Genomic DNA, 19,717 nt, shown 5'->3' on the forward strand with positions numbered 1-19,717 from the left:
CATTCAAAGTTGCAAGTTACTATGTAGGAACAAGTTTGTATAGGTATTTCAAAGATGCCCAGAACTGAGCTAAAAGTTGTATGACTCCAACTCCTAGAAATAACTTCATGCCCAATCTCCCTTACTTCCAGCTAGTAAGGATCTCATAATTCCTAACAAATTTTGACACAGATTCCCAATTCGGGCATTCAGAACATATAGCACGTTGCTGTAAGCAAGCACATTCTCATTCAAAGTTGCAAGTTACTATGTAGGAACAAGTTTGTATAGGTATTTCAAAGATGCCCAGAACTGAGCTAAACGTTGCATGTCTCCAACTCCTAGAAATAACTAAATGCCCCATCTCCCTTACTTCGATCTAGTAAGGATCACATAATTCCTAACAAAGTTTTGACACAGATTCCCAATTCGGGCATTCAGAACATATAGCACGTTGCCGTAAGCAAGCACATTCTCATTCAAAGTGGCAAGTTACTATGTAGGAACAAGTTTGTATAGGTATTTCAAAGATGCCCAGAACTGAGCTAAAATTGGTATGTGTCCAATTCCTAGAAATAACTTCATGCCCCATCTCCCTTACTTCCAGCTAGTAAGGATCACATAATTCCTAACAAAGTTTTGACAAAGATTCCCAATTCGGGCATTCAGAACATATAGCACGTTGCCGTAAGCAAGCACATTCTCATTCAAAGTTGCAAGTTACTATGTAGGAACAAGTTTGTATAGGTAGTTCAAAGATGCCCAGAACTGAGCTAAACGTAGTATGTCTCCAACTCCTAGAATTAACTTCATGCCCCATCTCTCTTACTTCCAGCTAGTAAGGATCACATGATTCCTAACAAAGTTTTGACACAGATTCCCAATTCGGGCATTCAGAACATATAGCACGTTGCTGTAAGCAAGCACATTCTCATTCAAAGTTGCAAGTTACTATGTAGGAACAAGTTTGTAAAGGTATTTCAAAGATGCCCAGAACTGAACTAAACGTTGTATGTCTCCAACTCCTAGAAATAACTTCATGCCCCATCACCATTACTTCCAGCCAGTAAGGATCACATAATTACTAACAAGGTTTTGACACAGATTCCCAATTCGGGCATTCAGAACATATAGCACGTTGCTGTAAGCAAGCACATTCTCATTCAAAGTTGCAAGTTACTATGTAAGAACAAGTTTGTATAGGTATTTCAAAGATGCCCAGAACTGAGCTAAACTTGGTATGTGTCCAACTCCTAGAAATAACTTCTTGCCCCAACTCCGTTACTTCCAGCTAGTAAGGATCACATAATTCCTAACAAAGTTTTGACACAGATTCCCAATTCGGGCATTCAGAACATAAAGCACGTTGATGATAAGCAAGCACATTCTCATTCAAAGTTGCAAGTTACTATGTAGGAACAAGTTTGTATAGGACTTTCAAAGATACCCAGAACTGAGCTAAACGTTGTATGTCTCCAACTCCTAGAAATAACTTCATGCCCCATCTCCCTTACTTCCATCTAGTAAGGATCACATAATTCCTAACAAAGTTTTGACACAGATTCCCAATTCGGGCATTCAGAACATATAGCACGTTGCTGTAAGCAAGCACATTCTCATTCAAAGTTGCAAGTTACTATGTAGGAACAAGTTTGTATAGGTATTTCAAAGATGCCCAGAACTGAGCTAAACGTTGTATGTCTCCAACTCCTAGAAATAACTTCATGCCCCATCTCCCTTACTTCCATCTAGTAAGGATCACATAATTCCTAACAAAGTTTTGACACAGATTCCCAATTCGGGCATTCAGAACATATAGCACGTTGCTGTAAGCAAGCACACTCTCATTCAATGTTGCAAGTTACTATGTAGGAACAAGTTTGTATAGGTATTTCAAAGATGCTCAGAACTGAGCTAAACTTGGTATGTCTCCAACTCCAAGAAATAACTTCATGCCCCATCACCCTTACTTCCAGCTAGTAAGGATCACATAATTCCTAACAAAGTTTTGACACAGATTCCCAATTCGGGCATTCAGAACATGTAGCACGTTGCTGCAAGCAGCCACATTCTCATTCAAAGTTGCAAGTTACTATGTAGGAACAAGTTTGTATAGGTATTTCAAAGATGCCCAGAACTGAGCTAAACGTTGTATGTCTCCAACTCCTGGAAATATCTTCATGCTCCATCTCCCTTACTTCCATCTAGTAAGGATCACATAATTTCTAACAAATTTTTAACACAGATTCCCAATTCGGGCATTCAGAACATATAGCACGTTGCTGTAAGCAAGCACATTCTCATTCAAAGTTGCAAGTTACTATGTAGGAACAAGTTTGTAAAGGTATTTCAAAGATGCCCAGAACTGACCTAAACGTTGTATGTCTCCAACTCCTAGAAATAACTTCATGCCCCATCACCATTACTTCCAGCCAGTAAGGATCACATAATTACTAACAAAGTTTTGACACAGATTCCCAATTCGGGCATTCAGAACATATAGCACGTTGCTGTAAGCAAGCACATTCTCATTCAAAGTTGCAAGTTACTATGTAGGAACAAGTTTGTATAGGTATTTCAAAGATGCCCAGAACTGAGCTAAACTTGGTATGTGTTCAACTCCTAGAAATAACTTCATGCCCCAACTCCCTTACTTCCATCTAGTAAGGATCACATAATTCCTAACAAATTTTTGACACAGATTCCCAATTCGGGCATTCAGAACATATAGCACGTTGCTGTAAGCAAGCACATTCTCATTCAATGTTGCAAGTTACTATGTAGGAACAAGTTTCTATAGGTATTTCAAAGATGCTCAGAACTGAGCTAAACTTGGTATGTCTCCAACTCCAAGAAATAACTTCATGCCCCATCACCCTTACTTCCAGCTAGTGAGGATCACATAATTCCTAACAAAGTTTTGACACAGATTCCCAATTCGGGCATTCAGAACATGTAGCACGTTGCTGTTAGCAAGCACATTCTCATTCAAAGTTGCAAGTTACTATGTAGGAACAAGTTTGTATAGGTATTTCAAAGATGCCCAGAACTGAGCTAAACGTTGTATGTCTCCAACTCCTGGAAATAACTTCATGCTCCATCTCCCTTACTTCCATCTAGTAAGGATCACATAATTTCTAACAAATTTTTAACACAGATTCCCAATTCGGGCATTCAGAACATATAGCTGGTTGCTGTAAGCAAGCACATTCTCATTCAAAGTTGCAAGTTACTATGTAGGAACAAGTTTGTAAAGGTATTTCAAAGATGCCCAGAACTGACCTAAACGTTGTATGTCTCCAACTCCTAGAAATAACTTCATGCCCCATCACCATTACTTCCAGCCAGTAAGGATCACATAATTACTAACAAAGTTTTCACACAGATTCCCAATTCGGGCATTCAGAACATATAGCACGTTGCTGTAAGCAAGCACATTCTCATTCAAAGTTGCAAGTTACTATGTAGGAACAAGTTTGTATAGGTATTTCAAAGATGCCCAGAACTGAGCTAAACTTGGTATGTGTCCAACTCCTAGAAATAACTTCATGCCCCAACTCCCTTACTTTCAGCTAGTAAGGATAACATAATTACTAACAAAGTTTTGACACAGATTCCCAATTCGGGCATTCAGATCATATAGCACGTTGCTGTAAGCAAGCACATTCTCATTCAAAGTTGCAAGTTACTATGTAGGAACAAGTTTGTATAGGTATTTCAAAGATGCCCAGAAACTGAGCTAAACGTTGTATGTCTCCAACTCCTAGAAATAACTTCATGCCCCATCTCCCTTACTTTCATCTAGTAAGGATCACATAATTTCTAACAAAGTTTTGACACAGATTCCCAATTCGGGCATTCAGAACATATAGCACGTTGCTGTAAGCAAGCACATTCTCATTCAATATTGCAAGTTACTATGTAGGAACTAGTTTGTATAGGACTTTCAAAGATGCCCAGAACTGAGCTAAACGTTGTATGTCTCCAACTCCTAGAAATAACTTCATGCCCCATCTCCCTTACTTTCATCTAGTAAGGATCACATAATTTCTAACAAAGTTTTGACACAGATTCCCAATTCGGACATTCAGAACATATAGCACGTTGCTGTAAGCAAGCACATTCTCATTCAAAGTTGCAAGTTACTATGTAGGAACAAGTTTGTATAGGTATTTCAAAGATGCCCAGAACTGTGCTAAACGTTGTATGTCTCCAACTCCTAGAAATAACTTCATGCCCCCTCTCCCTTACTTCCAGCTAGTAAGGATCACATAATTCCTAAGAAAGTTTTGACACAGATTCCCAATTCGGGCATTCACAACATGTAGAACGTTGCTGTAAGCAAGCACATTCTCATTCAAAGTTGCAAGTTACTATGTAGGAACAAGTTTGTATAGGTCTTTCAAAGATGCCCAGAACTGAGCTAAACTTGGTATGTGTCCAACTCCTAGAAATAACTTCATGCCCCAACTCCCTTAATTCCAGCTAGTAAGGATCACATAATTCCTAACAAAGTTTTGACACAGAATCCCAATTCGGGCATTCGGAACATAGAGCATGTTGCTGTAAGCAAGCACATTCTCATTCAAAGTTGCAAGTTACTATGTAGGAACAAGTTTGTATAGGTATTTCAAAGATGCCCAGAACTGAGCTAAACGTTGTATGTCTCCAACTCCTAGAAATAACTTCATGCCCCATCTCCCTTACTTCCATCTAGTAAGGATCACATAATTCCTAACAAAGTTTTGACACAGATTCCCAATTCGGGCATTCAGAACATATAGCACGTTGCTGTAAGCAAGCACATTCTCATTCAATGTTGCAAGTTACTATGTAGGAACAAGTTTGTATAGGTATTTCAAAGATGCCCAGAACTGAGCTAAACTTGGTATGTGTCCAATTCCTAGAAATAACTTCATGCCCCATCTCCCTTACTTCCAGTTAGTAAGGATCACATAATTCCTAACTAAATTTTGACACAGATTCCCAATTCGGGCATTCAGAACATATAGCACGTTGCCGTAAGCAAGCACATTCTCATTCAAAGTTGCAAGTTACTATGTAGGAACAAGTTTGTATAGGTGTTTCAAAGATGCCCAGAACTGAGCTAAACTTGGTATGTGTCCAATCTCTAGAAATAACTATATGCCCCAACTCCCATACTACCAGCTAGTAAGGATCACATAATTCCTAACAAAGTTTTGACACAGATTCCCAATTCGGGCATTTAGAACATATAGCACGTTGCTGTAAGCAAGCACATTCTCATTCAAAGTTGCAAGTTACTATGTAGGTACAAGTTTGTATAGGTATTTCAAAGATGCCCAGAACTGAGCTAAACTTGGTATCTGTCCAACTCCTAGAAATAACTTCATGCCCCATCTTCCTTACTTCCAGCTAGTAAGGATCACATAATTCCTAATAAAGTTTTGACACAGATTCCCAATTCGGTCATTCAGAACATATAGCACGTTGCTGTAAGCAAGCACAGTCTCATTCAAATTTGCAAGTTACTATGTAGGAACAAGTTTGTATAGGTATTTCAAAGATGTCCAGAACTGAGCTAAACTTGGTATGTGTCCAACCTCTAGAAATAACTTCATGCCCCAACTCCCTTACTTCCAGCTAGTAAGGATCACATAATTCCTAACAAAGTTTTGACACAGATTCCCAATTCGGGCACTCAGAACATATAGCACGTTGATGATAAGCAAGCACATTCTCATTCAAAGTTGCAAGTTACTATGTAGGAACAAGTTTGTATAGGTAGTTCAAAGATGCCCAGAACTCAGCTAAACGTTGTATGTCTCCAACTCCTAGAAATAACATCATGCCCCATCTCCCTTACTTCCATCTAGTAAGGATCACATAATTTCTCACAAAGTTTTGACACATATTCCCAATTCGGGCATTCAGAACATATAGCACGTTGCTGTAAGCAAGCACATTCTCATTCAAAGTTGCAAGTTACTATGTAGGAACAAGTTTGTAAAGGTATTTCAAAGATTCCCAGAACTGAGCTAAACTTGGTATGTCTCCAACTCCTAGAAATAACTTCATGCCCCATCACCCTTACTTCCAGCTAGTAAGGATCACATAATTCCTAACAAAGTTTTGACACAGATTCCCAATTCGGGCATTCAGAACATATAGCACGTTGCTGTAAGCAAGCACATTCTCATTCAAAGTTGCAAGTTACTATGTAGGAACAAGTTTGTATAGGTATTTCAAAGATGCCCAGAACTGAGCTAAACTTGGTATGAGTCCAATTCCTAGAAATAACTTCATGCCCCAACTCCCTTACTTCCAGCTTGTAAGGAGCACATAATTCCTAACAAAGTTTTGACACAGATTCCCAATTCGGGCATTCAGAACATATAGCACGTTGCTGTAAGCAAGCACATTCTCATTCAAAGTTGCAAGTTACTATGTAGGAACAAGTTTGAATAGGACTTTCAAAGGTGCCCAGAACTGAGCTAAACTTGGTATGTGTCCAACTCCTAGAAATAACTTCATGCCCCATCTCCCTTACTTCCAGCTAGTAAGGATCACATAATTCCTAACAAAATTTTCACACAGATTCCCAATTCGGGCATTCAGAACATATGGCACGTTGCTGTAAGCAAGCACATTCTCATTCAAAGTTGCAAGTTACTATGTAGGAACAAGTTTGTAAAGGTATTCCAAATGTGCCCAGAACTCTGCTAAACTTGGTATGTGTTCAACTCCAAGAAATACCTTCATGCCCCAACTCCCTTACTTCCAGCTAGTAAGGATCACATAATTTCTAACAAATTTTGACACAGATTCCCAATTCGGGCATTCAGAACATATAGCACGTTGCTGTAAGCAAGCACATTCTCATTCAAAGTTGCAAGTTAGTATGTAGGAACAAGTTTGCATAGGTATTTCAAAGATGCACAGAACTGAGCTAAACATTGTATGTGTCCAACTCCTAGAAATAACTTCATGCCCCATCTCCCTTACTTCGATCTAGTAAGGATCATATAATTCCTAACAAAGTTTTGACACAGATTCCCAATTCGGGCATTCAGAACATATAGCACGTTGCTGTAAGCAAGCACATTCTCATTCAAAGTTGCAAGTTACTATGAGGAACAAGTTTGTATAGGTATTTCAAAGATGCCCAGAACTGAGCTAAACGTTGTATGTCTCCAACTCCTAGAAATAACTTCATGCCCCATCTCCCTTACTTCCAGCTAGTAAGGATCACATAATTCCTAATAAATTTTGACACAGATTCCCAATTCGGGCATTCAGAACATATAGCACGTTGCTGTAAGCAAGCACATTCTCATTCAAAGATGCAAGTTACTATGTAGGAACAAGTTTGTATAGGTATTTCAAAGATGCCCAGAACTGAGCTAAACTTGGTATGTCTCCAACTCCTAGAAATAACTTCATGCCCCATCTCCCTTACTTCCATCTAGTAAGGATCACATAATTCCAAACAAAGTTTTGACACAGATTCCCAATTCGGGCACTCAGAACATATAGCACGTTGATGATAAGCAAGCACATTCTCATTCAAAGTTGCAAGTTACTATGTAGGAACAAGTTTGTATAGGTTGTTCAAAGATGCCCAGGACTCAGCTAAACGTTGTATGTCTCCAACTCCTAGAAATAACTTCATGCCCCATCTCCCTTACTTCCAGCTAGTAAGGATCACATAATTACTAACAAAGTTCTGACACAGATTCCCAATTCGGGCATTCAGAACATATAGCACGTTGCTGTAAGCAAGCACATTCTCATTCAAAGTTGCAAGTTACTATGTAGGAACAAGTTTGTAAAGGTATTTCAAAGATGCCCAGAACTGAGCTAAACTTGGTATGTCTCCAACTCCTAGAAATAACTTCATGCCCCATCTAGCTTACTTCCAGCTAGTAAGGATCACATAATTCCTAACAAACTTTTGACACAGATTCCCAATTCGGGCATTCAGAACATATAGCACGTTGCTGTAAGCAAGCACATTCTCATTCAAAGTTGCAAGTTACTATGTAGGAACAAGTTTGTATAGGTATTTCAAAGATGCCCAGAATTGAGCTAAACTTGGTATGTGTCCAACCTCTAGAAATAACTTCATGCCCCATCTCCCTTACTTCCATCTAGTAAGGATCACATAATTCCTAACAAAGTTTTGACACAGATTCCCAATTCGGGCATTCAGAACATATAGCACGTTGCTCTAAGCAAGCACATTCTCATTCAAAGTTGCAAGTTACTATGTAGGAACAAGTTTGTATAGGTATTTCAATGATGCCCAGAACTGAGCTAAACTTGATATGCAACCAACTCCTTGAAATGACTTCATGCCCCATCTCACTTACTTCCAGCTAGTAAGGATCACATAATTCCTAACAAAGTTTTCACACAGATTCCCAATTCGGGCATTCAGAACATATAGCACGTTGCTGTAAGCAAGCACATTCTCATTCAAAGTTGCAAGTTACTATGTAGGAACAAGTTTGTATAGGTATTTCAAAGATGCCCAGAACTGAGCTAAACTTGGTATGTCTCCAACTCCTAGAAATAACTTCATGCCCCATCTCCCTTACTTCCATCTAGTAAGGGTTACATAATTTCTAACAAAGTTTTGACACAGATTCCCAATTCGGGCATTCAGAACATATAGCACGTTGCTGTAAGCAAGCACATTCTCATTCAAAGTTGCAAGTTACTATGTAGGAACAAGTTTGTATAGGTATTTCAAAGATGCCCAGAACTGAGCTAAACTTGCTATGTCTCCAACTCCTAGAAATAACTTCATGCCCCATCTCCCTTACTTCCAGCTAGTAAGGATCACATAATTACCAACAATGTTTTGATACAGATTCCCAATTCGGGCATTCAGAACATATAGCACGTTGCTGTAAGCAAGCACATTCTCATTCAAAGTTGCAAGTTACTATGTAGGAACAAGTTTGTATAGGTATTTTAAAGATGCCCAGAACTGAGCTAAACGTTGTATGTCTCCAACTCCTAGAAATAACTTCATGCCCCATATCCCTTACTTCGAGCTAGTAAGGATCACATAATTCCAAACAAAGTTTTGGCACAGATTCCCAGTTCGGGCATTCAGAACATGTAGCACGTTGCTGTAAGCAAGCACATTCTCATTCAAAGTTGCAAGTTACTAGGTAGGAACAAGTTTGTATAGGTATTTTAAAGATGCCCAGAACTGAGCTAAACGTTGTATGTCTCCAACTCCTAGAAATAACTTCATGCCCCGTCTCACTTACTTCCAGCTAGTAAGGATCACATAATTCCTAACAAAGTTTTGACACAGATTCCCAATTCGGGCATTCAGAATATATAGCACGTTGCTGTAAGCAAGCACATTCTCATTCAAAGTTGCAAGTTACTATGTAGGAACAAGTTTGTATAGGTATTTCAAAGATGCCCAGAACTGAGCTAAACGTTGTATGTCTCCAACTCCTAGAAATAACTTTATGCCCAATCTCCCTTATTTCCAGCTAGTAAGGATCACATAATTCCTAACAAAGTTTTGACACAGATTCCCAATTCTGGCACTCAGAACATATAGCACGTTGATGATAAGCAAGCACATTCTCATTCAAAGTTTCAAGTTACTATGTAGGAACAAGTTTGTATAGGTAGTTCAAAGATGCCCAGAACTCAGCTAAACGTTGTATGTCTCCAACTCCTAGAAATAACTTCATGCCCCATCTCCCTTACTTCCATCTAGTAAGGATCACATAATTTCTCACAAAGTTTTGACACATATTCCCAATTCGGGCATTCAGAACATATAGCACGTTGCTGTAAGCAAGCACATTCTCATTCAAAGTTGCAAGTTACTATGTAGGAACAAGTTTGTAAAGGTATTTCAAAGATGCCCAGAACTGAGCTAAACTTGGTATGTCTCCAACTCCTAGAAATAACTTCATGCCCCATCACCCTTACTTCCAGCTAGTAAGGATCACATAATTCCTAACAAAGTTTTGACACAGATTACCAATTCGGGCATTCAGAACATATAGCACGTTGCTGTAATCAAGCACATTCTCATTCAAAGTTGCAAGTTACTATGAAGGAACAAGTTTGTATAGGTATTTCAAAGATGCCCAGAACTGAGCTAAACTTGGTATGAGTCCAATTCCTAGAAATAACTTCATGCCCCAACTCCCTTACTTCCAGCTTGTAAGGAGCACATAATTCCTAACAAAGTTTTGACACAGATTCCCAATTCGGGCATCCAGAACATATAGCACGTTGCTGTAAGCAAGCACATTCTCATTCAAAGTTGCAAGTTACTATGTAGGAACAAGTTTGCATAGGTATTTCAAAGATGCACAGAACTGAGCTAAACATTGTATGTGTCCAACTCCTAGAAATAACTTCATACCCCATCTCCCTTACTTCGATCTAGTAAGGATCACATAATTCCTAACAAAGTTTTGACACAGATTCCCAATTCGGGCATTCAGAACATATAGCACGTTGCTGTAAGCAAGCACATTCTCATTAAAAGTTGCAAGTTACTATGTAGGAACAAGTTTGTATAGGTATTTCAAAGATGCCCAGAACTGAGCTAAACGTTGTATGTCTCCAACTCCTAGAAATAACTTCATGCCCCATCTCCCTTACTTCCAGCTAGTAAGGATCACATAATTCCTAATAAATTTTGACACAGATTCCCAATTCGGGCATTCAGAACATATAGCACGTTGCTGTAAGCAAGCACATTCTCATTCAAAGATGCAAGTTACTATGTAGGAACAAGTTTGTATAGGTATTTCAAAGATGCCCAGAACTGAGCTAAACTTGGTATGTCTCCAACTCCTAGAAATAACTTCATGCCCCATCTCCCTTACTTCCATCTAGTAAGGATCACATAATTCCTAACAAAGTTTTGACACAGATTCCCAATTCGGGCATTCAGAACATATAGCACGTTGCTGTAAGCAAGCACATTCTCATTCAAAGTTGCAAGTTACTATGTAGGAACAAGTTTGTATAGGTATGTCAAAGATGTCCAGAACTGAGCTAAACTTGGTATGTGTCAACTCCTAGAAATAACTTCATGCCCCATCTCCCTTACTTCCAGCTAGTAAGGATCACATAATTCCTAACAAAGTTTTCACACAGATTCCCAATTCGGGCATTCAGAACCTATGGCACGTTGCTGTAAGCAAGCACATTCTCATTCAAAGTTGCAAGTTACTATGTAGGAACAAGTTTGTATAGGTATTTCAAAGATGCCCAGAACTCTGCTAAACTTGGTATGTGTCCAACTCCTAGAAATACCTTCATGCCCCAATTCCCTTACTTCCAGCAAGTAAGGATCACATAATTCCTAACAAAGTTTTGACACAGATTCCCAATTCGGGCATTCAGAACATATAGCACGTTGCTGTAAGCAAGCACATTCTCATTCAAAGTTGCAAGTTAATATGTAGGAACAAGTTCGTATAGGTATTTCAAAGATGCCCAGAACTGAGCTAAACTTGGTATGTGTCCAACTCCAAGAAACAACTTCATGCCCCATCACCCTTACTTCCAGCTAGTAAGGATCACATAATTCCTAACAAAGTTTTGACACAGATTCCCAATTCGGGCATTCAGAACATATAGCAAGTTGCTGTAAGCAAGCACATTCTCATTCAAAGTTGCAAGTTACTATGTAGGAACAAGTTTGTATAGGTATTTCAAAGATGCCCAGAACTGAGCTAAACTTGGTATGTCTCCAACTCCTAGAAATAACTTCATGCCCCATCTCCCTTACTTCCATCTAGTAAGGATCACATAATTTCTAACAAAGATTTGACACAGATTCCCAATTCGGGCATTCAGAACATATAGCACGTTGCTGTAAGCAAGCACATTCTCATTCAAAGTTGCAAGTTACTATGTAGGAACAAGTTTGTAAAGGTATTTCAAAGATGCCCAGAAATGAGCTAAACTTGGTATGCGTCCAACTCCTTGAAATAACTTCATGCCCCATCTCCATTACTTCCAGCTAGTAAGGATCACATAATTCCTAACAATGTTTTGACACAGATTCCCAATTCGGGCATTCAGAACATATAGCACGTTGCTGTAAGCAAGCACATTCTCATTCAAAGTTGCAAGTTACTATGTAGGAACAAGTTTGTATAGGTATTTCAAAGATACCGAGAACTGTGCTAAACTTGGTATGTGTCCAACTCCTAGAAATACCTTCATGCCCCAACTCCCTTACTTCCAGCTAGTAAGGATCACATATTTCCTAACAAATTTTGACACAGATTCCCAATTCGGGCATTCAGAACATGTAGCACGTTGCTGTAAGCAAGCACATTCTCATTCAAAGTTGCAAGTTACTATGTAGGAACAAGTTTGTATAGGTAGTTCAAAGATGCCCAGAACTGAGCTAAACGTTGTATGTCTCCAACTCCTAGAAATAACTTCATGCCCCATCTCTCTTACTTCCAGCTAGTAAGGATCACATAATTCCTAACAAAGTTTTGACACAGATTCCCAATTCGGGCATTCAGAACATGTAGCACGTTGCTGTAAGCAAGCACATTCTCATTCAACGTTGCAAGTTACTATGTAGGAACAAGTTTGTATAGGTATTTCAAAGATGCCCAGAACTGAGCTAAACTTGGTATGTGTCCAACTCCTAGAAATAACTTCATGCCCCATCTCCCTGACTTCCAGCTAGTAAGGATCACATAATTACTAACAAAGTTCTGACACAGATTCCCAATTCGGGCATTCAGAACATATAGCACGTTGCTGAAAGCAAGCACATTCTCATTCAAAGTTGCAAGTTACTATGTAGGAACAAGTTTGTATAGGTATTTCAAAGATGCCCAGAACTGAGCTAAACTTGGTATGTGTCCAACTCCTAGAAATAACTTCATGCCCCATCTCCCTTACTTCCAGCTAGTAAGGATCACATAATTCCTAACAAAGTTTTGACACAGATTCCCAATTCGGGCATTCAGAACATGTAGCACGTTGCTGTAAGCAAGCACATTCTCATTCAAAGTTGCAAGTTACTATGTAGGAACAAGTTTGTATAGGTATTTTAAAGATGCCCAGAACTGAGCTAAACGTTGTATGTCTCCAACTCCTAGAAATAACTTCATGCCCCGTCTCACTTACTTCCAGCTAGTAAGGATCACGTAATTCCTAACAAAGTTTTGACACAGATTCCCAATTCGGGCATTCAGAACATAAAGCACGTTGCTGTAAGCAAGCACATTCTCATTCAAAGTTGCAAGTTACTATGTAGGAACAAGTTTGTATAGGTAGTTCAAAGATGCCCAGAACTCAGCTAAACGTTGTATGTCTCCAACTCCTAGAAATAACTTCATGCCCCATCTCCCTTACTTCCATCTAGTAAGGATCACATAAATTCTCACAAAGTTTTGACACATATTCCCAATTCGGGCATTCAGATCCTATAGCACGTTGCTGTAAGCAAGCACATTCTCATTCAAAGTTGCAAGTTACTATGTAGGAACAAGTTTGTAAAGGTATTTCAAAGATGCCCAGAACTGAGCTAAACTTGGCATGTCTCCAACTCCTAGAAATAACTTCATGCCCCATCACCCTTACTTCCAGCTAGTAAGGATCACATAATTCCTAACAAAGTTTTGACACAGATTCCCAATTCGGGCATTCAGAACATATAGCACGTTTGCTGTAAGCAAGCACATTCTCATTCAAAGTTGCAAGTTACTATGTAGGAACAAGTTTGTATAGGTATTTCAAAGATGCCCAGAACTGGGCTAAACTTGGTATGCGTCCAACTCCTTGAAATTACTTCATGCCCCATTTCCCTTACTTCGAGCTAGTAAGGATCACATAATTCCTAACAATGTTTTGACACAGATTCCCAATTCGGGCATTCAGAACATATAGCACGTTGCTGTAAGCAAGCACATTCTCATTCAAAGTTGCAAGTTACTATGTAGGAACAAGTTTGTATAGGTATTTCAAAGATACCCAGAACTGGGCTAAACTTGGTATGTGTTCAACTCCTAGAAATACCTTCATGCCCCAACTCCCTTACTTCCAGCCAGTAAGGATCACATATTTCCTAACAAATTTTGACACAGATTCCCAATTCGGGCATTCAGAACCTATAGCACGTTGCTGTAAGCAAGCACATTCTCATTCAAAGTTGCAATTTAATATGTAGGAACAAGTTCGTATAGGTAATTCAAAGATGCCCAAAACTGAGCTAAACTTGGTATGTGTCCAACTCCTAGAAATAACTTCATGCCCCATCTCCCTTACTTCCAGGTAGTAAGGATCACATAATTCCTAACAAAGTTTTGACACAGATTCCCAATTCGGGCATTCAGATCATGTAGCACGTTGCTGTAAGCAAGCACATTCTCATTCAAAGTTGCAAGTTACTATGTATGAACAAGTTTGTATAGGTAGTTCAAACATGCCCAGAACTGAGCTAAACGTTGTATGTCTCCAACTCCTAGAAATAACTTCATGCCCCATCTCCCTTACTTCCAGCTAGTAAGGATCACATAATTCCTAACAATGTTTTGACACAGATTCCCAATTCGGTCATGCAGAACATATAGCACGTTGCTGTAAGCAAGCACATTCTCATTCAAAGTTGCAAATTACTATGTAGGAACAAGTTTGTAAAGCTATTTCAAAGATGCCCAGAACTCAGCTAACGTTGTATGTCTCCAACTCCTAGAAATAACTTCATGCCCCATCACCATTACTTCCAGCCAGTAAGGATCACATAATTCCTAACAAAGTTTTGACACAGATTCCCAATTCGGGCATTCAGAACATATAGCACGTTGCTGTAAGCAAGCACATTCTCATTCAAAGTTGCAAGTTACTATGTAGGAACAAGTTTGTATAGGTATTTCAAAAATGCCCAGAACTGAGCTAAACGTTGTATGTCTCCAACTCCTAGAAATAACTTCATGCCCCATATCCCTTACTTCCAGCTAGTAAGGATCTCATAATTTCTAACAAAGTTCTGACACAGATTCCCAATTCGGGCATTCAGAACATATAGCACGTTGCTGAAAGCAAGCACATTCTCATTCAAAGTTGCAAGTTACTATGTAGGAACAAGTTTGTATAGGTATTTCAAAGATGCCCAGAACTGAGCTAAACTTGGTATGTGTCCAACTCCTAGAAATAACTTCATGCCCCATCTCCCTTACTTCCAGCTAGTAAGGATCACATAATTCCTAAAAAAGTTTTGACACAGATTCCCAATTCGGGCATTCAGAACATGTAGCACGTTGCTGTAAGCAAGCACATTCTCATTCAAAGTTGCAAGTTACTATGTAGGAACAGGTTTGTATAGGTATTTTAAAGATGCCCAGAACTGAGCTAAACGTTGTATTTCTCCAACTCCTAGAAATAACTTCATGCCCCGTCTCACTTACTTCCAGCTAGTAAGGATCACATAATTCCTAACAAAGTTTTGACACAGATTCCCAATTCGGGCATTCAGAACATATAGCACGTTGCTGTAAGCAAGCACATTCTCATTCAAAGTTGCAAGTTACTATGTAGGAACAAGTTTGTATAGGTATTTCAAAGATGCCCAGAACTGAGCTAAACTTGGTATGCGTCCAACTCCTTGAAATGACTTCTTGCCCCATCTCCCTTACTTCCAGCTAGTAAGGATCACATAATTCCTAACAATGTTTTGACACAGATTCCCAATTCGGGCATTCAGAACATATAGCACGTTGCTGTAAGCAAGCACATTCTCATTAAAAGTTGCAAGTTACTATGTAGGAACAAGTTTGTATAGGTATTTCAAAGATACCCAGAACTGTGCTAAACTTGGTATGTGTCCAACTCCTAGAAATACCTTCATGCCCCAACTCCCTTACTTCCAGCTAGTAAGGATCACATATTTCCTAACAAATTTTGACACAGATTCCCAATTCGGGTATTCAGAACATATAGCACGTTGCTGTAAGCAAGCACATTCTCATTCAAAGTTGCAATTTAATATGTAGGAACAAGTTCGTATAGGTATTTCAAAGATGCCCAGAACTGAGCTAAACTTGGTATGTGTCCAACTCCTAGAAATAACTTCATGCCCCATCTCCCTTACTTCCAGGTAGTAAGGATCACATAATTCCTAACAAAGTTTTGACACAGATTCCCAATTCGGTCATTCAGAACATGTAGCACGTTGCTGTAAGCAAGCACATTCTCATTCAAAGTTGCAAGTTACTATGTATGAACAAGTTTGTATAGGTAGTTCAAAGATGCCCAGAACTGAGCTAAACGTTGTATGTTTCCAACTCCTAGAAATAACTTCATGCCCCATCTCCCTTACTTCCAGCTAGTAAGGATCACATAATTCCTAACAAAGTTTTGACACAGATTCCCAATTCGGTCATTCAGAACATATAGCACGTTGCTGTAAGTAAGCACATTCTCATTCAAAGTTGCAAGTTACTATGTAGGAACAAGATTGTAAAGGTATTTCAAAGATGCCCAGAACTCAGCTAACGTTGTATGTCTCCAACTCCTAGAAATAACTTCATGCCCCATCTCCCTTACTTCCAACTAGTAAGGATCACATAATTCCTAAAAAAGTTTTGACACAGATTCCCAATTCGGGCATTCAGAACATGTAGCACGTTGCTGTAAGCAAGCACATTCTCATTCAAAGTTGCAAGTTACTATGTAGGAACAAGTTTGTATAGGTATTTCAAAGATGCCCAGAACTGAGCTAAACTTGGTATGTGTCCAACTCCTAGAAATAACTTCATGCCCCATCTCCCTTACTTCCAGCTAGTAAGGATCACAAAGTTTTGACACAGATTCCCAATTCGGGCATTCAGAACATGTAGCACGTTGCTGTAAGCAAGCACATTCTCATTCAAAGTTGCAAGTTACTATGTAGGAACAAGTTTGTATAGGTATTTTAAAGATGCCCAGAACTGAGCTAAACGTTGTATGTCTCCAACTCCTAGAAATAACTTCATGCCCCGTCTCACTTACTTCCAGCTAGTAAGGATCACGTAATTCCTAACAAAGTTTTGACACAGATTCCCAATTCGGGCATTCAGAACATAAAGCACGTTGCTGTAAGCAAGCACATTCTCATTCAAAGTTGCAAGTTACTATGTAGGAACAAGTTTGTATAGGTAGTTCAAAGATGCCCAGAACTCAGCTAAACGTTGTATGTCTCCAACTCCTAGAAATAACTTCATGCCCCATCTCCCTTACTTCCATCTAGTAAGGATCACATAAATTCTCACAAAGTTTTGAGACATATTCCCAATTCGGGCATTCAGAACATATAGCACGTTGCTGTAAGCAAGCACATTCTCATTCAAAGTTGCAAGTTACTATGTAGGAACAAGTTTGTAAAGGTATTTCAAAGATGCCCAGAACTGAGCTAAACTTGACATGTCTCCAACTCCTAGAAATAACTTCATGCCCCATCACCCTTACTTCCAGCTAGTAAGGATCACATAATTCCTAACAAAGTTTTGACACAGATTCCCAATTCGGGCATTCAGAACATATAGCACGTTTGCTGTAAGCAAGCACATTCTCATTCAAAGTTGCAAGTTACTATGTAGGAACAAGTTTGTATAGGTATTTCAAAGATGCCCAGAACTGGGCTAAACTTGGTATGCGTCCAACTCCTTGAAATGACTTCATGCCCCATTTCCCTTACTTCCAGCTAGTAAGGATCCCATAATTCCTAACAATGTTTTGACACAGATTCCCAATTCGGGCATTCAGAACATATAGCACGTTGCTGTAAGCAAGCACATTCTCATTCAAAGTTGCAAGTTACTATGTAGGAACAAGTTTGTATAGGTATTTCAAAGATACCCAGAACTGGGCTAAACTTGGTATGTGTCCAACTCCTAGAAATACCTTCATGCCCCAACTCCCTTACTTCCAACTAGTAAGGATCACATATTTCCTAACAAATTTTGACACAGATTCCCAATTCGGGCATTCAGAACCTATAGCACGTTGCTGTAAGCAAGCACATTCTCATTCAAAGTTGCAATTTAATATGTAGGAACAAGTTCGTATAGGTATTTCAAAGATGCCCAAAACTGAGCTAAACTTGGTATGTGTCCTACTCCTAGAAATAACTTCATGCCCCATCTCCCTTACTTCCAGGTAGTAAGGATCACATAATTCCTAACAAAGTTTTGACACAGATTCCCAATTCGGGCATTCAGAACATGTAGCACGTTGCTGTAAGCAAGCACATTCTCATTCAAAGTTGCAAGTTACTATGTATGAACAAGTTTGTATAGGTAGTTCAAACATGCCCAGAACTGAGCTAAACGTTGTATGTCTCCAACTCCTAGAAATAACTTCATGCCCCATCTCCCTTACTTCCAGCTAGTAAGGATCACGTAATTCCTAACAATGTTTTGACACAGATTCCCAATTCGGTCATGCAGAACATATAGCACGTTGCTGTAAGCAAGCACATTCTCATTCAAAGTTGCAAATTACTATGTAGGAACAAGTTTGTAAAGCTATTTCAAAGATGCCCAGAACTCAGCTAACGTTGTATGTCTCCAACTCCTAGAAATAACTTCATGCCCCATCACCATTACTTCCAGCCAGTAAGGATCACATAATTCCTAACAAAGTTTTGACACAGATTCCCAATTCGGGCATTCAGAACATATAGCACGTTGCTGTAAGCAAGCACATTCTCATTCAAAGTTGCAAGTTACTATGTAGGAACAAGTTTGTATAGGTATTTCAAAGATGCCCAGAACTGAGCTAAACGTTGTATGTCTCCAACTCCTAGAAATAACTTCATGCCCCATATCCCTTACTTCCAGCTAGTAAGGATCTCATAATTACTAACAAAGTTCTGACACAGATTCCCAATTCGGGCATTCAGAACATATAGCACGTTGCTGAAAGCAAGCACATTCTCATTCAAAGTTGCAAGTTACTATGTAGGAACAAGTTTGTATAGGTATTTCAAAGATGCCCAGAACTGAGCTAAACTTGGTATGTGTCCAACTCCTAGAAATAACTTCATGCCCCAACTCCCTTACTTCCAGCTAGTAAGGATCACATAATTCCTAAAAAAGTTTTGACACAGATTCCCAATTCGGGCATTCAGAACATGTAGGACGTTGCTGTAAGCAAGCACATTCTCATTCAAAGTTGCAAGTTACTATGTAGGAACAAGTTTGTATAGGTATTTTAAAGATGCCCAGAACTGAGCTAAACGTTGTATTTCTCCAACTCCTAGAAATAACTTCATGCCCCGTCTCACTTACTTCCAGCTAGTAAGGATCACATAATTCCTAACAAAGTTTTGACACAGATTCCCAATTCGGGCATTCAGAACATATAGCACGTTGCTGTAAGCAAGCACATTCTCATTCAAAGTTGCAAGTTACTATGTAGGAACAAGTTTGTATAGGTATTTCAAAGATGCCCAGAACTGAGCTAAACTTGGTATGCGTAAAACTCCTTGAAATGACTTCTTGCCCCATCTCCCTTACTTCCAGCTAGTAAGGATCACATAATTCCTAACAATGTTTTGACACAGATTCCCAATTCGGGCATTCAGAACATATAGCACGTTGCTGTAAGCAAGCACATTCTCATTCAAAGTTGCAAGTTACTATGTAGGAACAAGTTTGTATAGGTATTTCAAAGATACCCAGAACTGTGCTAAACTTGGTATGTGTCCAACTCCTAGAAATACCTTCATGCCCCAACTCCCTTACTT

The sequence above is a fragment of the Diceros bicornis genome, unplaced genomic scaffold (genome assembly GCF_020826845.1).
Source record: "Diceros bicornis minor isolate mBicDic1 unplaced genomic scaffold, mDicBic1.mat.cur scaffold_56_ctg1, whole genome shotgun sequence".
NCBI classification, from domain to species: Eukaryota; Metazoa; Chordata; class Mammalia; order Perissodactyla; family Rhinocerotidae; genus Diceros; species Diceros bicornis.